Below are 22,126 nucleotides of genomic sequence, written 5' to 3'. Positions count from 1 at the left end.
AGTTGTTTCGACACAGTTTGTTGAAGAAACACTGTTCTTGCTCTATTGGGTTACTTGTGTAACTTTATCAAAAATCAATTGACCATATATGTGTGGGTCCACTTCCGGGCTCCTTTGTCTCATTCACTAATGCCTTTGGTCTGGATACTGTGGTTCAATAGTAAGTATTGAAATAAGACAGTGTGAACCCTCTAACTAATTTTTCTTTTTCTGAGTTGTTTTGATTATTCTAGGTCCTTTGCCTTTCCCTATAAATTTTAGAGGCAGCTTGTTGATGTCTACAGAAAAGTCTACTAGGATTTTGGTTGGGACTATAGTGAATCTATCATTCAACTTGGGGAAAATTGATGACAATGTCTAGTCTTCCAATCTTGTTTAGTCTTCTTTAATTTCTTTAATTAGTGATTTTTAGTTTTCAGCATACAGGTCCTGCACATATTTATAAAATTTATACCTAAATATTTCATGGTTTTTGTTGCTTTGGTGCTAAAATGATACTGCTTTTCAAACATAAGTTTTTAATTATTCATTGTTAGCATATAGAAATACAATTGTTTTCTGTATGTTAGCTTTGTGTCCTCCAACCTTGCTAAACATTTTAATTTTAGTAGAATTCTTGAAGAGTCCTTGGGATTGTCACTGTTGACATTCATGCCATCTGCAAATTGCGACAGTTTTATATATTTTTTTGCAATCTATGTATTTTATTCCTTCTTCTGCTCTATTACATTGGCTAGAATCTCTAGTACAATGTTTAATTGACCTTTATATGATAGACACTTTGATTTGAGGAAAGACTTTGTTGTCCCATAAAATGATAGTGTAATTACTATATATTCTCCTAAGGAAACTTGATTCTAAAAAAAAAAAAAAAGTTGTTGATATTCAATCATTAATAACAATACTTAACACCTAATGATCAACTGCTATGTCTAAGACCTAGTATTCTATGGTTTATATATATTATTTCATTTGATCCTTACATTGAACAGCCTTATGAGATAGATATTAACCCCATTTTTGAAATGAACAAACTGAAGCTTAAAGCATTTAAGAAACTTGCCTAAGATAATACAGTTTATCCTTTTCAGATAATAAGTTCAAATCTATTACTTCCTATCTCTAGGTCCATGTTCTTCCCACTACACTATACTTGTCTATGTTCCAAATGGTTTTGTAGCAGATCTCAATCTTGTCTACAGATAAGAGGCCTTTGGGGAGCTAGTAAAGATTATGGCAGGCCCTGGCTGGTTGGCTCAGAGGAAGAGCGTTGGCCTGGTGTGTGGAAGTCCTAGGTTCAATTCCCGGTTAGGGCACATAGGAGATGCAGCCATCTGCTTCCCTACCTTTCCCCCTCCCCTTCTCTCTCTCTCTCTCTCTCTCTCTCTCTCTCTCATCCTCTCCCATAGCTATGGCAAGTTGGCTCCGGGCACCGAGGATGGCTCCATGGACTCCACTTCAGGTGCTAAAATAACTTGGTTGCCAAGTAACAGAGCAGCAGCCCCAGATGGGCAGAACATCAGCCCCAGACAGGGGTTCCCAGGTGGATCCCCATCAGGGTGTGTGCAGAAGTCTGTCTCTACACCTCCCTGCCTCTCACTTGATTTAAAAAAAAAAAAAGATTATGGCTACTCGGGTTCCCCTTTTTCCAAAAACAACCCAATCTAAATCTCTGAGCCAGGATATTTTTTAAAAAGCTGCCAGTTGATGCTGAGATATAGTCAGGGCTGAGAATATAGGACCTGCCATTCCTACAGGGAGGTGTTCTCCTCCCATTATAGAACAGTGACTGGAGGTGCCTGGTCTTTGGATTTGTAAGCAATGACTAATGAATGCTTAGCAGGAGGCAACTGCTATGTCTGCTTTGGACCTGGGAGGCTCAGAGCTATAAAAGGCAAAGCTTTCTCCTTCATTTATTAAATGGTAGTAAATCCAAGGAGTGTGTCATGGTATTTTAGCATCAACTTATCACACATGTTTGTGCTGGCTTACAGTTGAAATCTTGATAGAAAACAGGTGGGACTCCTCAAAGCTGCTGTTAAGGTCTTAATGGGTTACAAAAGGATGCTAATGAAAACGTTGGAGGAGAGAAATGTTAATCTCTCAGAGAATAAGGGGGAACTCTCATTTCTCAGAGGGATTTGGTCTGCTGGGGCATCTTTGAAAGCATCTTTCTCTGCATCACCGTGGGAGGCAAGAGAATCCCTAAAATGTAGTACTGCCTGGAGCAGTGTAGTTCCTAAGAAATGAAACCCCTCTAACATGGCACATTGAGTCTGCGCTCGAGTTATTGGCAGGACGAAAGGATTGCCTTTTTCTGCCAGTGATTACTAAAGCTTTAGGATGCCTTTCGAAGTGTTCCCACTCCAGACATGCCATCCAATCTGGGTAACGTTACCATATTTGAAATGTCCCTATAACATGGACCATATTGTTGTTGTCATTATTTTAAACTTACTTGTTCCCATAAGGGTAAAATGTGCATCACACATAATTTAGAAAATGCAGAACAGTAGCCAACATAAGGCTGAGGAAAGTTGTTGCATGACTAGAACCAGATTAAAACTTTCAGATACATTACCTCATTTAATCTGCAAGAACCCTCAGAGAGAAGAAGCATTCTTCCTATTTTTAGACGAGAATTCTGGGCCTCGTGGCCATGCAGGGATTTGCTCAGAACTCCCACGTGGAGGCCGGTGACCTGGCCTCACAGCTCACTCTCATCCCATTACCTGCCCTCACAACCATGAGACATTTTGGAATATTTTCTTTTGGTCTTTCTTTTTTTAAAGCAAGCATTTTAACTTTTGATACAATGTTTGGGTCCCTTACTTTCAAACACATGAAAAAGCCAGTTGTGCTTCCAGCTTTCTGTGTGTGTGATTTAATCAGAGAAACAGTTTTGCAGGTAGTCTTAGCCTTGGAGCATTCATTTGGCAGAGGGCACACCACGTGAACTATTGCAGGAGCTCCTCTCAGATAAAGAGTTTGTCTCGGCATGAGCTAGGCTGTTGATGAAACTCAGTTCGAAGGCACCTCGCTCTTGTAGAAAGAAGGGGGGTGCTGAGGGAATGAACGCCGGCGGCAGAGCCGAATGGAAGGAGAGGACTGGGTTTCCCACCACTTGGACTGATTAGCAAACCACTCTTCTAATCACCCATAAGAAGGGAAGCTTTTTTAAAAATAAGGACATTTTTGTTTTTGGATGACATGGGAAACAGAAAAAGCAATCTTTCCACAGTTATATGTGAGCCCAGAAAGAGGAAGCCGAGGGCCGTGCTGGCTTCTCAGAGGGAGAACCTTGCACAGCCCCCATCCTCGCTCGGCAGGCCGAGGAGGCTCCGGCTGTGGGTACCGGAACGCACAAGACAGAAACAGGCCCCAGGGAGACAGGAATGGTCTATGGAGAAGAGAGGCAGGCCTGGATTTCTGGCCAACAGGGCAAGAGCAGAGGCAATATTTGTCTTAGAACCCTATGCAGTTATAAAAACTCCCAATCCAAGATGGTGGAAACCTGCGTTAACTGGCAAATCTCTTTTATAACCTTTCTTCTGGTTAAAAGGACAAAACCCACATCTACATTTTTCTCTTTTTTCTTTTCTTTTTTTTAGTGCACACATGTTAGAGAGAGAGAGAGAGAGAGAGAGAGAGACAGGAAGGGAAAAGCATCAACTCATAGTTGTGTCACTTTAGTCATTCATTGATTACTTCTCATACGCACCTTGACCAGGGGGTTCAAGTTGAACCAGTGACCCCTTGGTCAAGCCAGAGATTTCTGGGCTTGAGCCAGTGACCCCAGGATCATGTTGATTATCTCATGCTCAAGCCAGCAACCCCACACTCAAGCTGGAAGAGCCCATACTCAAGCCATCGACCTCGGGGTTTCAAACCCGGGACCTCAGCGTCCCAGGTTGATGCTCTATCCACTGCACCACTGCCAGTCAGGCCCACATCTACATTGTTCTGGCTAATGCCTTGCCTTGGCTTCCTTTGGTCACATAGACTCATTGACCTACACTGGAGTTGCTGGGTGGGTGGGGCCACAAACATGGACATTCACATAGTAAGCATTTTCCAATGCAAACTAGATCCCTCTGCTTTCTTTCAGGTTAAGGGGCTTTGCTAATTAACTACCACAGCTTCCAGTCTGAACCCTCCACCAAATGTCCTTGGTTTTCTCCCTTTCATATTTCAACCCCGTGCTTTTTGGCTAGAGTATAAAGGAAGGGAAAATCTGAAATGTTTTCGCTCTCAAAGCCCTGATTCCTACAGAGGAGAATTAAAAACAAAGCACTCTTGGACTCTTAGCAGAAATGGCAGCAGTATCTCTGCTTAGAAATCTGCAGGTGAAGGATGGAGTGAGAGTCTGTTTCTCATTAGCATTCCTGGCAAAGCATTCCGAGGCACATCTGGAAAAGCAGGGAGAAGGCCTGCCGGTGAGGGTTGTTTAATAAGCCCCTTTCTCCCATCACACGTCTGTTGGCTTTTCCTTCTCAGGGTCATCTGGGACCAGGTTTCCCAATCCCCCTGTATCGCTCTCATGTGTCTGAACATAATCTGAGGATATTGCGTATAAAGTGAAGAATCCAAATAAGGAAAACCCATTTCACTCTCATTTTTCTAAATGCCAACTGAAGTTCTCCTGCAGACAATCTCACTTTTACAGATGCAGTGAATTTCCAGGACAAGAGTCAATATTAAGGATCCCTTACATTTACTTACATAGTTGCAGTTTTCAGGGAGCTCTGCTAGCCATTGTTTGCTTGAAGTAGCAGATCTCCAATTTACACAAAAACAAAACAAACAAAAACCAAACCAAACGAAGAAAGCCCTGAGGTCCAGAGAGGATAGGTTACTCACACAGTTTCACAGCCAGCGGGGGCCACAGCTGGGACTAGAAAGCACCCTGTGTGTTTTTTCTTTTTAATTATAGTTTTATATGATTATTTGTTTTTTTAAAAAATTAATTATTTATTTTAGAGATAGAAGAAGAGGGAAGAATTGCTCCTGTATGTGCCCTGACCGGGGACCAAACTGGCAACCTCAGCACTTCAGGACGGTGCTCTAACCATCCAAGCTATCTGGCCAGGATAGATTATTTACTTAATACTTCCCTCACCAGTGAAACTATAAGCCCCACTACTCAGCACAGTGCCTAGGACACAAAGGGCACACACACACACACACACACACACACACAAAATGTTTGTGAAATAAATGAACAAATGAATAAAAAACTGCCCAACACAATGGTGAAGTCTGAACCCAGACCAGCTTCCTAACGTCCTTGGAGAGCTAGCCAATGAGGGGTTTCCCAGGGAACCTTCTGGAGATTCTCATTGATGCTATGCGAAACCCTTTTGTTAAATATTGAGAAAGGTCCTAAAAAGTCAGAGGCTGGGTGACTGTTAATTGTGCAAGATTTCTGCTTGTTGCCAGCTTAGGGAACATACGGGACAAATGGACCAGGGGTGTCTACAGAAGACTGTAAGGTATTTTTGCCCGCCGAGAAGGAAGGAACGGGCCAGAGCCGCAAAGTGTGGAATAATAAACCACTTTATTGAGTACAGAGCGCACACCCCGCCCGGCAAGGTTCCCTGGCCCCGAGGAAAGAAAGAGAGATGGAGGTGAAAGATGGAGGTCAGGGAAGTTGCACGATTAAACCGCGTGGGAGATATTTAAAGGGTCCCTCTAGGGAAGTGGAGCTACTATGACGTGGTGAAATTTCACTGGTTGGCAGACGATCGCTTCTTTCCAAATGGTTCCTGGGAAGCTTCCTTTGGCTGGCTTGATTGTGGGCAGTCCTAGCCAAAGTGGGCGGATCTGAGTTCTCCACATGACTATCCCCCATTATCTACTGACCTTACAAAGTCTACTCATGTGCTGGGGTTATTGCCAGCTCGCTCTCCCATCTCTGTGTCCTGGGGGCCCATCACTGCTTCATAGTGGGTGCCTGAGGGCCTGATTCAGTCTGAATAATAGACTCATTCTCCCGGCCTTGCCCACCAATCCTACAGCCTGAGAGAACTAGCATTAAAGAGTGGTCATGGCACCCATCCTCCAGTTCACATGGGAAACAGTCCAGGGAAGGGGGAAGAACTGGTTTGTAGGTGGCAGAGCTGAAACCAGAATCCGAGACTCCTGGATCTTCGGATGGATTCCCTCTACCACTATGGGACTCCCTCTACCACCACTCAGACGGTGTGCTCAGCACTTGGCGTGTGTGCTCAGCATTGCCTACACTAAATTCCGAAAGGGAAATAAAGTCTGGAAAACTAAGTACACAAAGACTAAACATGCCACATATGTGCAAGTTATGGTCCCATATGGTTCCAGGAACTTAAATTTTTGTTGGAGAGTGAAACTAAGTTCTTGAAATGGTGACCAATGAAAACTTGCAAGTTTAAGGCAATTATGTGCTACATTTTATTTAGAAAATAGTCCAGGCACTGAGAGGTCTAAGAGGAAACTTGACAGCTGAAACAACTCTACAACTCTAGCTCGAGTGCAGCTGTCACACAGTGAGAAATTTCTGTGGGTCTGGATGTCCCCAGGGGTGTAGTGCCATGGCAAAGGGCACAGTCTTTGGAGTGAGACATCCACGCCCACTGCCTCCTAGCTCTGTGAGCTTGTACAGGTCTTCGGGCCTCCCTCAGCCAAGGCACACGTAGAACAGTCAGTGAGTACACAACTAAGTGAAACAACTAAGTGAAACAACACATTGGTGCTTCTCTCTCTCCATTTCTCTCGCTCTCTCTCAAGATCAATGGAAAATTAAAAAAATAAAATAAAAAATAGCCTGACCTGTTGGTGGCACAGTGGATAGGCTGTCAACCTGAAATGCTTGAAATGCTGAGGTCACCAGTTTGAAACCCCAGGCTTGGCCAGTTGAGGCACATATGAGAAGCAACTACTACGAGTTGATGCTTCCCACTCCCCACCTTTCTCTCTTTCTCTCTCTCTCTCATCTCTCTAAAAATCAATAAATAAAATCTTTTAAAAAATAAATAAATAAAAAGCTTGTTTGCAGTGATATCCACTGCTCAAATTTGTGAAGACTTGCCCCCAGGAATAATTAGCACATTCCTATTAATTTCTTTGCTTCTTTTTAAAACAAATTTTGTCAGGTGAGCTCCGATTCTCAATTATTGAGAGAAGACTCTATAATTAAGAGCTTGTCTAAGGCCATTCTTTTCTGAAAGTTAATAGGATAATTCTCAGGAAGTGGTATATTAACAGTACCTTTATGAAAGGCGATTCTCTCTAGGAAGTCCTTGTTTCCTTCCAAGGGGAGGATTGGTGATGGATCTCCTGGATGCTCCTGAGGGCTTTCGGAGGGCAGCTTCCCGACTGATAGGTCCTGTCACGGCTGAACTCCTGGGTTCAGTCTCAGCCCATTCAATGGCTAAAGACTATGTTTGTCTTTTATAGAGGCAGAGGAGACCAACCTAGACCAGAGAATTTATCTTTCTAGAATATTTTTGGATTATGCAAAACTATATAAAAATTAATTTCTGAAGTTCTAGACACAGAGATATCTCTGTCTTTTTTTTTTTTTTTAACTTTATTTATTCATTTTTAGAGAGGAGAGAGAGAGGGAGAGAGAGAGACAGAGAGAAAGGAGGGGGGAGGAGCAGGAAGCATCAACTCCCATATGTGCCTTGACCAGGCAAGCCCAGGGTTTCGAACCGGCAACCTCAGCATTTCCAGGTCAACACTTTATCCACTGCGCCACCACAGGTCAGGCAAGATATCTCTGTCTTGGTGTGCCATAGTTGTTTAGGAAATTTTTACTTAATCCTGGGGAAGAAAGCTCTTTTAATTGAAAGCTTATGAGTAGAATAACACCACCTACAATTTCCATTTATTAAGTATCTCCTCCTATTGAGTATTTATTATGTGGCAAGCATTATGTGAAGGACTTTAAATGCATTATCTCATTCGTTTTCTTTTCTTAGCTTCTTACATTAAAATGTTAATTCATTTGTTTTCCATCTTGTTTTGCCAGTAAGGTATTTTAATGTTACAAATCTACCTCTAGGTAATGTATCCCACAAGTTTTATTCTGTAGTTCTTTCATAGTTGTTCAAGTCTAAATATTTTGTAATTTTGTAGCCTCCCTTATTTTGTAATTTTATTAACTTTCTCTTTAATCCGTAATACATTTAAGGGTATGTTTGTTTCTAATGTAATTGCATTGTGTATAGAAAATATGATTTTTATACTGTAAATTATTTAACATTTGTTGAGACTTGCTTTGCTAAAATGGTTAATATGAGCTTGAAAAGGATATGTATTTCCTACTCAGATGCAGGCTTCCATGCACCTACACCTGGTCAGGTTCAAATTAGCTCTTCATCTTTTACATATCTTCCCTCTCTTTTGTCTGTTTGATCTACCGGATCCTGATAAAAGTATATTTAAAGTATTCTGCTCTGCCCTGGCTGGTGGCATAGTGCATAGAGTGTCCCAGAGCACTGAATTCACCAGCTCAATCTCTGGGTCACCGGCTCCACCCTGAGGTTACCAGCTCGACCCCAAGGGAGCCCTGGTCAGGGCATGTATGAGAAGCAATCAGTGGGTGCACAACGAAGTGGAACAATGAATTGATGCTTCTCTCTCCCTCCCCCTCTTTCTCTCTCCTCTGTCTCTCTCTCAAAAAATTCTACTGTGGATATGAGTTGATCAATTTCTCTATCATTAGCCCTATTAAGTGCATAAAAATACATAATTGTTATATATTCTTGATAGGATGTTACTTTTATGACTATGCAGTATCCTTGTTTATTCTTAATAATGCTTTGATCTTGAATTTTATTTGGTCTGATATAAATATTGCTAGACATGTGTATTAGTCTCCTAGGGCTGCCATAACAAGTTACAAACTGGGTGGCCTGAGCCCAGACACTTCTTCTTTCACAGTTCTGCAGGCTAATGTCAGAAACCCAGGTGTTGGCAGGGCTGCCCCCTCCACACCCTCTGGGAGGGGGTCCCTCCTGCCTCTTCCAACTTCTGGCAGCCCGGCATTCCCTGGCTTCTGGAAGAACACCACCACATGGCTGTCTTCCTGTGTCTGCAGGTCCCTCCTTTTCTTATAAGGACACGAGTCATATTAGAGTCAGGCCCACGCTACTTTAGTATGACCTCATCCTAACTAATTACATCTGCAATGACTCTACTTCCAAATAAGGTCACATTCTGAGGTACTGGCTGTTAGGAATTCAACAAATCTTTCTGGAGGAGAAAATTCAATCTATAACAATATATTTATTTTTTGGTCTGCATTAGATGGGTACTGTATATCTTTTTTCTACTTTTTATTTTTGAGATCTTTCTTTATGGTTCTGTTTTAGGTGTGTCTCATAAACTTTGTTCATTTGTTTTATCTAATTTGGTAGTCTTTTAATAGGTAATTTATCTACTTTATTATAATGGCTAATATATTTTAACATCTCTTTCATATTTATTTTCTATTTACCACCCCTTTGCTTTTTCCCCCCTCCTTTTTTTCTTTTCTCCTAGGCTAAGATGTGTTTGCCTGGATTCCCCGCAAACGCAGAGTCTAAGATAAAAGCTTATCTGAAGCTTGTTTATTTTAGGAAATGATTGAAGGAATAGGAGTGGAGGAGAGGGCAGGAAGAACGAAACAGAGATAACAAAAAAGCAGAGGCAAATGGGGTTCCAGCCCATAAGAGATCTGGAAAGAGGTATATAGAATACATCTCAGCCTTGCTCACAGAGATATTAATATTGTTGTTTGAATGCAGGCATGTCATGTCATTTTAATTTTCTCTTTAATTTTCTTTTTTTTATTAACTGAGAGACGGGGCGGCAGAAACAGACTCCCGCATGTGCCCCAACCAGGATCCACCCGGCAAGCTCCTTATAGAGCAATGCTCTGCCCATCATTGCAGCTGCTCTATTGCTCGGCAACCGAGCTATTTTAGTGCCTGAGGCGAGGCCATGGAGCCATTCTCAGCACTTTGGGACAACTTTGTTAGAACCATTCGAGCCATGGCCATGGGACAGGAAGAGAGAGAGAGAGAGAGAGAGAGAAAGAAAGTAGAGGGGAGGGATGGAGAAGCAGACAGTCACTTCTCCTGTGTGAACTGACCAGAAATCGAACCTGGGACTTCTACATGCCAGGCCGACACTCTGCCATTGAGCAAACCAGCCAGGGCTTAATTTTCTCTTTCTATATCGCATATCATGGCTATGCATTTGGAGTAGAGGGTATTTCTCACAGTATGAATTTACACTGCCATCTTGGCTGTCATTTGACTTTCACATAATCCCATGAGGCACTTTATCATCTCTATTTTAGAAATGAAAAAATTGAGGCTCAGAAAGGTGAAGTAACTTGCCTGAAGTCACACAGCTAAAAAGCAGTAGAGCCAGAACTCCCAATTCCAAAGCCATTCCTCTTAACTATACGCTCAGCTGCTTCATGTGGTGTTGGCTATGAGCTGAAGCTAGCCCACATTTACCTGAGTTTCAGTGTCACTTCTTATCTCAGCCTCAGCGTCCAATGGGGTTCAATTTTTCCATGGAAAGGAACAACAAAGACTATACCACTAAATGGTCTCTGTGTGAGTTTGAAGCCATCTCTGTCCAAATAGGAGTATTCTAGAGAGAATACTCTAGAAGCCAAGCAATTTCGGAACCTTTAGTCTAAGGATTTTGTTATTGTTTTTTGCTTTGGGTCCACTGCTCTATCTACTTCCCAAAGCGTATGGATTGCTAGGTAAATTGGATAATTATTGACTAAGTCAGAGCTGCTGTGACCAAGAAATTAACCATGACTGTTTCTCCTGCAGGCTGACAGGGAAAGAATGTGAGGTACAGTCCCCTTCTTTTCCAGAGGCCCTGTGTCTCACAGGGCTCCGCTTCTCTTGCCCCGGGTGCAAATCAGAAGCTGTTTTTAGGTTTTCCAAGGGTCTGGAGACTTCACACTAATTGTTAGAGGTGGAGAGGGCCAGGAGAGTCTGGGAAGGGGCCCGGGAAGTCAATAAAGGCTGGCCAGACCCTATTGTGCTGGGCCTCCACCAGGCTCGCAGGAGGAGGCATGGCCTTGGGAGTGGCTAAGAGGGGAGGGAGAAGTCCAGGGACAGAACATTTGCCCTGTGGCCTTTGATTTGAAGAGAATGCAGTGAGTAGCAGCAGCAGCAGCAGCAGCAACCTAAACTGGTCCATTGCAGCTTAGACTTTGGTTTAGCCCATCAGTGACCATTGCTGACTGGATACCAGTCCCCAAGGTTCTAGGCTCCTGAAGGCCTCAGAGTTCTGCATGCCAGGGGAAGGAGGGGGATCTGAAAAGTGGCTGGGATTGAATTTTCTGAGGCCCTGGTGGTGGGGGCCTAAGTATGATCTAATTTGATTCAGAAAATTCGTGACGTGTCTCGCAACACATTCCCAAGTCGTGGAACGACTTATATCAGTTATGCTAAATAATGACCAAATCCTGAAGGGAATTTTTCCAACATATTTAGTCAAACAGGTCTTACTTTTTAAAAAAATCTCTTGGAAATGGTTGATCAATAACTGACAGGATATAACTATTCCAAACCATTCTGGTAAAAATATCCTCTATCCTGGTTATTTAAATCCCAAATTACCTCCAGATGAGATTTTAAAAACACTCTGTGATTAAATCCACACCAAACGGAGTTTCTGTGGGAAAATTCACTGATTCTGATAATGATTCTGGGAGTTTTGGAAAGGCCCAAGGTCCAGACTGGGTTAGAAATTCAATTTGGGGCCTCAGAACCCTCCATCTCTGTGGCTCAACACCCCCACCCCCCACCGGGTGGTGCTTAGAGGGTTGCCCTGAGCTGAATGTCAACTGGAAGTGCTTAAGGAGAGCAGAAGTGGGAAGTGTCTCTGGAATCTCATGACCCTTTCTCACCTGCCTTTAGGAGACCAGAGAGGCAGCACAGCAGGAGAGGAGCCCCAGGGCAGGGCGGAGGCTGGGCCCCAGGGTTGGGAGGCAGCCCATGCTTGTGTCTGTGCATCTGTGTGTGCACGTGTGTGTGCACGTGTGTGTGTGTGTGTGTGTGTATGGCTGATGATGGTCAGGCTGTATGTGTGTCTTCATATGTGTCTCTGTGTCTGTTTCCACGTGTCTGCATGTGTCTGCCTGTCTGTGTGAATTTCTGTATCTGTGCATTTTTCTGTGTTTGTGTGTTTCTGTGAGTCTCGGTGTCTCTGCCTATCTGTGTGTGTGTCTGTGGTGGGAAGAGGGGGTCAGAAATGCATTTGTGTCAAGTCTTGGTTTCCCTCAGAGCAGGTGGTTCACAGCGCGGGTGGCCTAACCTCTCAGACCGGACGCTGGCTCTGGCGCTGCAGCCCACCTGCGGCACAGCTCCTGCACCTGTGGCCGGCGTTCCGGCAAAGAACAGGGAACTTCTGTCTGGCTGACTGGGGTGGGGAAAGGAGCAGAGAGGAGGGTGAAGGGTGAGGCGACCAGCACCATCAGCGAGAGCTCGGGGGAGCCGAGGAGCTGCGGTGCGCTCAAAACTGACTCCAAAGCTCTCGAAGAAGGACCGCTCAGTTTCCAGCGGGGTCGTTGCGGGCTCTGCACGTGCCTCTAACCACAGGGTGTGCGCATGCGCCAGCACCAGACATTTCCCCCTTCACCCTCTCTCACTGTTCTGCCTCCCAGCCCTGCTGTGTGGGATCACGCCAGGCAACGTGGGTGGGAACGCCTTTGTTTTCTCGCTTGCTTGGTTAGGCACTCCGCTGGGCACTTTCCACTTGCGATTAGAATGACTGAGCTTGTTATCCCTGTTTTACAGGTGAGAAAACTGAGGCCCACAGAGGAGAAATGGGTTGCTGAAGACAAGGGGCTCATGAATATCTGAGCTGAGGCCAAAGGCAGTGTCTTAACTGAGAGTCCTCTATCTGTGGATGGCTCTCTTCATACCTTCAGAAGCCCGCACACACGCTTGAGGGCCCTTTATGGAGGGTATGAGCCCGGACAGCAAGGGTTTTCACATCAGGATAGTCTCTGTTTATGCTCCACACACACCAATGGCAAACCTGTAGGACTAGGTAAGTTAGCCATTCTTTTACACACCTCTTCTTTATCTGGGGTGGAAAAAAGAGTACCCATCCAATTAGTATAGTGTGAGCTAATGAGCAGAGAGCACTGAGCTTTGGAACCAGACAGCCTGGAATGTATAATAAATCTCCATTTATTAGCTCTGTGACCCTGGATGAGTCACTCAACCTCTATCAGCTTCAGTTTCTCATCTGGAAAATGGGATGTTTCAGTGGTGTTTACCTCACTGGCTGCTGTGGGGATTTGATGCAGCCATGCCTTGTGGTGCATGGCGTTCGGCACCCAATAATTGCACCATAATTGGAAGTGATTATTCCTAATAATAATGGTGGTATCAGCAAAACAAACAAACAAACAAACAAAAAACAACCAACCAAAGCATCTAAAGATGATCACCAAAAAAAGTAGGGTGAACTCAGTCCTATGTAGCAACAACGATGTAACATCTGAGCTGTTGCCCAAAGTCTAGAGAGGCACCAAAACCAGAGAGAGGGGGGTGGTGAGCAGCAGCTGACTGGGAAGAGGGAGGGGACCGAGGTCAGGGACCCCTCACCTTGAGGCAGAAAGTTCTGTGATTGATTCAGATGGATAGCTCTAACCCCCACCTCTTCTGTTCTCGGAGCTTTAATGGGGGCACCCCGAGTACTGGGTGTTGCATAGATAGGACAAGTGTGATCCAGAAGAAGGGTTGGAAGTCAAAGCTGGGAGGGAACACAACAGGAGGGGGCAGCCTGGCACCAGGCCGAACCACATGTCTGCTGTTTGTCCCCATCGCCTGTCAGCTGGGAATTCTGCACGTCATCAGTGCAATGGTCAGCCCAGAGTGAAGACCCTGCTCTAGACCAGCCGTGGCGTCTGTCAACACCTGTGCACCTCAAGGGAAATGCTTTTTAATGGTTTTATTGTCTTGATTAACAAAAAATATTCTTGAGCATTATTTAAAAGTATATTAAAACAAAGCAGAAAAAGTATGAAAGTCAAGTATTATTGGATTTTTCAGGCTATACGTATATTATATACATACATACATATGCGTACATATAAACTTTATATTATGGGAGTTTTCGAACATCACGAATAGGATGATGAACTCCCATGTACTCATGACCCACCTTCAACAACTGCAGTAGTGTGAGCATGAGGGCCCCAGTTAAACAACATGGCATTTAACATCTTTCCAATATGTCAATGAGCTCCAGTGACCCCATAAGGGAAGTGTGTTAAATCTCCTAATTTAACACAAGCACCTGAAATTACTCCCCATCCCATTCCCCAACTGCCTTGATCACCTATCTGAATGAAGAAAGAGGTAAGTTAATTAACTTGCTCCACATCATACAGGAACCTCAACTTGTTCCTGGAACTAATGTTTATTGAGCACTTACTATGTGCTAGCTACTCCATATCTGTATTGGCTCACTGAATTCTCATAGCAGACCTGTAACATGTATCCTATCTTCATCCCTGTTTTACAAATGAGGAAATTTAGTGTAAAGAAGTTGAGCTATTTGCCCAACTTCACAGTTACTTAGAGGCAGAGCAAGGATTTAGACGCAAGCTTCCTGACTCCAATGCTGTTCTTAGCCAGTGTACCGGGGAGGGGGGTGGGGGGATCCAAATCAGATAACCCCTTATACTAAGCCTGACCTGGTTATAATGATTTCTTCTGGGAAAGCTGAGGGTGGAGAGGAAAGTCACCCATACTGAACACTGCTGTGGGACCAGGCACTGTGCTAAATGCTTCCCTGTAGTGTCCTAACAGACCCTTGCCATCAAGCTTATAGACCTCATTGGAAGATAACAGCATTCTTCCTGGCTATACATCCATCCTGGTTTCCTCAGTGCCAGTTCTTGGGTGGGATTATGTGTTTTGAAAAAATAGCCCCTGGCCGGTTGGCTCAGTGCCCTGGCAGGTTGGCTCAGTGGTAGAGCGTCGGCCTGGTGTGCGGAAGTCCCGGGTTCGATTCCCGGCCAGGGCACACAGGAGAGGTGCCCATCTGCTTTTCCACCCCTCCCCCTCTCCTTCCTCTCTGTTTCTCTCTTCCCCTCCCGCAGCCAAGGCTCCATTGGAGCAAAAGATGGCCCCGGCGCTGGGGATGGCTCCTTGGCCTCTGCCCCAGGCGCTAGAGTGGCTCTGGTTGCGACAGAGCGACGCCCCAGATGGGCAGAGCATCGCCCCCTGGTGGGCATGCCGGGTGGATCCCGGTCGGGCGCATGCGGGAGTCTGACTGCCTCCCCGTTTCCAGCTTCAGAAAAAAAAAAAAAATGAAAAAAAAAAAAATAGATACCTTATAAATAAATATACATAGAAAAAAGTCAGGAAAAATATGCACCAAATATTAACAAGTGCCAGTTCTCACCCACCTAGAGTGAGAGTGGAAAGGAGTCGGGGATTATAGGGTTTTGTTTGCTTAATTTTCTAATTTGTCTATGCAGGATTATTTGCTTTACAGAGAATAAAGAAGGGGGAAAAAAGTAAAGAAAATGAGACTCTCAAGTGGCTTTCAGCAGTTTGGGGCTGGGGTGGGGACAAGCCCAACAAGTAGAGAGGTTGAGAGCCATTTGACCATATGAGATGGGTGGCCCTGGGGACAGTGGGCACCAGCTTAGGTTAGGCCCAGGCTGGCTTTAAAGGTCATGGTATGTGGAGCTCTCAGCCCATCCTCACAGGACCCAGCGGCACTCAGAGGGCACAGCAAGTTGGCTCGTGTAAAAATATGCACTGCCACCAGCTCCGGTTTCTGGAGAGGCAAGCAGGGCATTCTGACACCTCCAGGCCCACACTTCTCTGGCAGGTCCTCCCAGGGACAGGCTGTTGGGATTAAAAATAACCCTCCATTGGGCTTGGCTGCACTCTCCTTGCGCTGGGGGCAGAGATGGTTGTCAGCCTGGACAGCACTTTTAGCCACAGTATTCCCCTGCCCGGAGAGCCACCCTCCATCATGAGCCCTTGATTAAAAGGGGAAAAAAAGAATTTGCAGGGTCTACCAGGTAGGAAAGGCACAAAGCCTCACTGGAATAACTACTCTGATGCCACTAAAATAGCATCAGAATGCTCTCAAGAGAAAATGACAGGCCCTTTACTGACCATTTAAGCACCATGCAAATGTAAGGTCTGCAGCAGCATGAGGTAGGGTTTGAAGGGTGCTACGGGGCGAGGCTTGCCCCCAAATATCTATACAAGTTCAAAAATCCCACCATTAGACTCATCCCTTTCAGACTAAAAAGTGTGCCCCCAAAGTCCCCTGTTAAAATGTTTGGGAGGGTTGTTTATTATAAATAAGACTTTCTTAGGCTGGTAGAGATCATTGCAATTTTAAAGTCTTAAAACTACAGGACCTCCCTCCCGTTCTGATCCTTACTCCTGTGGCTAAGGTCCACAGGTGGGTATAGTTAGTCTCCCCTGCAGATGAGAAGGCAGCCTCAGAGTGTCAGCTGTGGCGGTGCAACTGTGATTAGAACCCACTGCTCCTTCCATTCTATCAGCAATCACATTAGATGCTCACCTCCTCTTGACCATGAGGAGCAGAGTGGGTGGGGCAGAGCACGGATGACTGTTGGGAGAGGACCGGCCTCTAGGAGGGTGGTTTGTAGGAGAGCAGCTCAGTCGCCTTACACCTCGCCCGCTTCACGGGGGGGTGGGGGGGTGGGGGGGTGCTGGAGGTACAGGTGCTGCCTTTGGGATGACAGAGGAGTCACCTGGGGTCCCAGGTGCAGTTGTTTTATATGCTGCCTGGAGCAGTGGGTTGAGAAACAGGGCAAGAGAGACTATTGATGCCTACTGCCTGTGCCGGGCCAGGGTGTGATGAGGTGCATTTCAGGTGTTTGCCATCCCTGCCCTGTCCCCACCAGCAACCCCACAGTAAAGGTACTGCTGGGAGTGGCCTGCAGCGTAGGAGAAGGGGGAGGTACAAACCACAAAACCAGACACCGCTTGCCTTGAAATCAAAACAGCTGCTCAAGAAGACTCCAGCAGATGCAAAAGCTGATATACTCACGTCCCCCACCGGGAGAGGGAAGTCACAGTGCTCAACCATGCCCACCTAGAGACCCGTGAGATTACTGAGAAGAGCTTGGAAGTAAGATATCACACTGACCCAAGAAGACAGTCTGGGCCGCGCAGCCACGCCCCTCTTTAGTCATGGATGCTTTCCTGAGGGTCTGTGTGGAGAAGAAACAGGCTACATGTAAGGCCAGGAGCCGCCATCATGGCCACTCATATGCAGGTTCCCATTGGATTTGGGCAGACGGTAAAGGAATGGCGGAGTCGGAGGATGGTGGGCCATTCTGTTTATTGGTGTCTCACCAAGACAGGCAAGCCACAAGAGAAGACAAGGGAAAAGCAGAAAACCTGCTTTTCCCATGAAGGGCAAGGGGTCAGGGAGGCCCCTGCAATGGTGATAGCAGGAACCGAGAGAGAGCAAGCTCCTGGTCTGCCCCACTTTATAGTATAGAAATCAAAACCTTTAATCCAATATACAAACAAGGAAGTCTCTGATACAAAGTCACTTATCTGAGGCATAATGGGATTCCTCATGAGAGGGCAGCACCTCACATCATGCAACAGTCAAGGGTGTGGGGAAAAGCTTAGTCTTAAAACTAAGCCTCAGGCTATAACAACCCTGCCTGCTTACAGCCTGTTCCCCCCCCCCCCCCCAGTGCAAACTATAAGCTAGCAAACATATATAGCAATTTACAAACTTATTTGACCAACACTACACAAGATGAAGTTCCAAACATTTAAGCCAAAGGAACCCTGTGCAGCTGGTGAGAGGGTTTCATGTGCTCTTGAAATGTGGCTCTCGTGGTCCCTGAGTTTCTAGGTGGCACAGGAGAAAGAATTACTCTTAGGTGGATAGGAGAGCTCCCACAGCCCCCAGAACTCGGGATTCTCATGGAAAAACCAGGGGTCTGAGCAGCAGGGCGCGTGAGTGGCCAGGCAGTGGTCTCCCCTGCACACTAATAGCTAGCTGGCCCGGCCTGTTCTCCTCCCTTTTTCCAGCACGGCTCCGTGGTTCCTGGGAGTCCTTTGTCTCTTTCTGAGCACACTCCACTGAGGCTCGTTCCAAACTGCCTTTGCCAAGCCACCAAACTCACTCCCTCGACTTGATTTCAGCGCTCTTGTGGAGACAAAGCCAAACCCTCTCGGTTTTCCTCATTGCCTATAAGCTTGTCTCTGCATTCTTCTTTCCTGCTACTGCTGTGGCAGGTCTGTCCCTGTTTCCCAAGGAAATCTCCTCACCTGTTATCTTCCATTCTATCTACCTACCTACTGCCCTCTCCCTGGGATTTTCCAGCATTTTCTCTGCAGGAACACGGTCCTGCTTTGGAGCGCTGTTGACCCGGCTGAGACGTTGCCTTACACCTGGGGCCTTTACCGCCCTTCCCATCCTTGCCAAATACAGCATGTCTCTGCCTTTGTGAGTTCATTTGTTTGGTTGATTAATTTATTGATTGTTGCAAAAGCTGCCTCTGCTTTCCTGCCCCCACCACCTTTACCCTGCCCTTGGGGCCCAGCACAAAGGGTTCCTTATCACCGACCTGAGCTGCCGCCAGCCCTGGAGCCTGGCCACTTCAGCCCACAGACCTCACCTGCCTTTCCCCCAAGGTTCCCATGCCCTGACGACCGCAGGCACCCAGGTGTTCCCTGGATTCTGAGCGTGACTCACCTCAGAATCAACAGCTCTGTCACTCCACACCGAGGGCCCTTAGCTTGTCACAAAGCCTCTATTTCCTGTGTCGAGTGGTGATAATAATACTTGCCTCCATGGGGTTATTGTAAAGACAAACTAGGATAATAAATAACTGTTTAGCATAGTGCTAAACAACATTAACCCTTTGAGTAGTATGAACATTTATGTGCGTAAGTCCTCGTGCCTAACCATCCAGATAACAAAAATTTTTATTTTAAAAATGTGTAAGGCAACATTAAAAAAAGGCAAATGTATGTTCTTCTTGTTTCCATAAATTGGATATCAAACAAACATGATTTTAAGTTAATAAAACTGTAACGAACTAATTTCAGTTTTTGAAAAAAAGCTCACTCCTGGGGCGTCAGCAAGCATAAAAAAACTCACTACTCAAAGGGTTAAATACTCAATAGCTCACCCTTATCATTGATGATCTCCGAGCAAAGGCCTTCCCCAGACCTCTGGGTACAGGCAGCTCGGTTCCACGTTAGGGAGCCAGCTCACTACTGGACACCATTCCAGTGTTTAGCAAGTTTCCCTATTTCTTTAATAAATACTGACATAGCACAAAGTATATGCAAGGCGTTCTCTTAAGGACTTTACAAATTTTAATTATTTTAACCCTCAAAACAACACTCTGAGGTATTTCTGTTTTACAAAAGAGGAAATTTGGGCAAAGAGGGAATAAGTAACGTGCAGAGATCACAGAGTTGGTCAAGTGGCAGAGCCAGGGATGGAACCCCAGCAGTCTGACTCCAAAATCTGTGTACTTAACACCAGACACAGGTGCTTGGTAGGTTGACTTCAATTAAAATATATATATATATATATAACTCTATTCATGGGAGGGCTGAGAACAACACAGAATAGTCCCCACACTGGTTTCATTAAGGTCCATTTTATTGTATTTATGTTTGTTCCCTCATTCATCCATTAAAATGTACATATATGGAATATGGGCTAAGGCCCAATGGTGGACAGACAGCCATGGCCCTGGCTCCCACGTGGCTGTAAGTACCTAACAGCAGCTGACAGTGCCTGGCACACAGTAGGAGCTCCGAGGATTAGAATGGGCTGGGTCTCTGCAGAAAAGCCCCAGAGGGGTTACGGCAGGAACACCAAGTTCCACTAGAGGGCGCTGTTCCGTAGCTCTGACCTGAGGACAGTCTTCTGTGCAAGAGGGGAGATTTAAAGGGCAGTATTGGGGTTGTTCAGGGAATCCTGGAGAGTTTTGGAGCTGGAAGGAATCACTCAGATTTACCAGAAAGGTCCTGAAGCAGGGACCACAGCCAAGTCTCCCCTGAGTCCAACACACCGGTGGCCACAGCCAACTGCAGGGCCCTGGGAGAAATGGGAACTAACTTTGGTTTCTGACCAGTCAGCCCTGCATTGTCCCTTCCCCTCGCCATGTTTTTCCTGAGGACATCTCTCCCCAAAGTCTTCCAGGCAGGCTGAGACAAAGATCTGGAGCAAGAACAACTGGCTTCAGGCTTGTAGCAGTTTGAGGTAAACAGGCAAGATGAACCAGTGTTAATTGGCCTCACTGAGCTAAATATAGACAGGGAGAGGGGAGGGATCCAGTGAAGGAAACAGGAAGATTACTTAATGCTGATTCCAAGAATATTTGAGGAATTGAGTGTTTATGTGCATTAAAAAGGAAAGAAATACTATAAGATTTCTAACTTAGATACAAATGTGGTTATTGTCTTACAGGATAATAAAACGATGATCTTTGGGATTATCCTTTCTACTGGCTAGAAATCTACAAGTTAACATGTAACTTCCAGCAGCTGGGCTCTATAATCAAATAGTACACAGGTAAGTCAAACACAGGTACTTCCTCTGGAGCATTAAATCTTTGGGTGGTGCTGTTCAACAAGGTCATATATGACTTTGATAGGATGCATTGTACTCTCTTTTGCCTATTTCTAAGTTCTGTATAATTTTTCTCAACAATAGTGTAATGCCAGTGGCTGAGGCCAGGCAGGTCCTCATTGGATTCGGGCAGATGGTAGAGAAACTGCAGAGCCAGAAAGCATTGGGTCATATCCATTTAATAGAGTCTCACCACTGCAGACAAGCAAACAGGCAGGAGAAAACAGTCAAATGAACAGTAAAAATGGCCGCTGGCAGTGGTAGCCAGGCAATCTGCAATCTGCCATCTGCCCCGAGGGCAAGAACTCAAGCTTTACATAGACTGCACACATGTGGCGTTGCCACGTGCTCACGCATTAATCATACAAAGTACAAGCGAGCAAGCCTAACACAGCTGTTTTCCCAACAAATAGCATGCATCTCTATCTGAGACTGTCTTATGTATTTATTTGCTTCTTGTCATCTCAACCTGCTAGAATAAAAGCTCCATGAATGCATTAACTGTCCAATTTGATGACCACTGTGTCCCTAGACTTTACTTCAGTTCCAGGTGCAAAGTAAGAGTTCAATAAATAATTGTGAAATAAAGAAAAAATATTCCATAGTCAAAAATTATCATTGGAGGCACATCCAGTGAATGACAGAGCTGGGGTTTGGAGCCAGGCAGGCACCATGGGTACATTTATGTTCCGTATTATCCATACTGTATGAATTTCCAGGAAGGAATAATTTATCTTCTCTGAAAAAATCAAGGAAGGCTTCCTGGAGGAGTTGGAATGTAAATCAGACACTGTCACACAGGGGTACCAGATGGATTTACCCTCTGCTGTGTTTGCTACATTTGACACACGACTGACTCCAACTCACTGATGCTGGTGCCACCCCCACTCCCCAATCCCAGAGCCTACCAAAAGAAATGTGTGTGTTGTGAGTAGGATCAGGAGGGGCCAGGGTGCCGGCAGTCTACCTCCTTTCCGTGCCTCTGTTTTCGGAGTAACGAGCAGGCCTTACTGACCTGGAGGGGCCAGCAACCGCAAGGAAATATGATTTTGCTGGCTGCACCTGTGCTCAAAATGTAGCCGTCATTTCCAGATCCTTCACAGCTGCTTAATGAGATTGCCCTGTGTGTTGCCGGGCCCCCAGGGGCAGGGCAGGGCAGGGCAGGGCAGGCAATGCTTAAATACTTCATTAGAGAGACAGTGCCCTCCACCTGGTCTAGCCCAGCAGCCACCAGCACCGTACCAGCCTCCAGGGCCTGCACCGGAAATGTAGATGTGTGTTAGTGAGAGTGGGCTTTTCTTCTAGCGAAGAAGACCCAGGCCAGAGGGGCGGCTTCACTGCAGATGGTTTCCAATAGCAGCTCTCAAGATACTTACTCTGCTGCACCACAATTAGACTGCATAGACCGGCCCCTGGAGCATTAGTCAGACAGGTCCCGCCTAGAGAAGGCAGGGTCTTCTGGGCCCAAGCACACATTTGAGAGCCACAGGAAAAAAACGTG

At 45.5% G+C, this 22,126-nt stretch overlaps 1 non-coding gene across 1 annotated transcript; it reads left to right on the top strand.

Moving 5' to 3' along the window:
• Nucleotides 1-14,963: 14,963 nt before the first annotated feature.
• On the top strand, nucleotides 14,964-15,039 carry TRNAT-GGU (transfer RNA threonine (anticodon GGU)). The gene has a single exon. It is a non-coding gene; the product is annotated as a tRNA-Thr (tRNA).
• Nucleotides 15,040-22,126: the final 7,087 nt, after the last annotated feature.

The sequence above is a fragment of the Saccopteryx leptura genome, chromosome 6, assembly GCF_036850995.1.
Source record: "Saccopteryx leptura isolate mSacLep1 chromosome 6, mSacLep1_pri_phased_curated, whole genome shotgun sequence".
Taxonomy (NCBI): Eukaryota; Metazoa; Chordata; class Mammalia; order Chiroptera; family Emballonuridae; genus Saccopteryx; species Saccopteryx leptura.
This window is presented reverse-complemented; position numbering and strand designations above follow the sequence as displayed.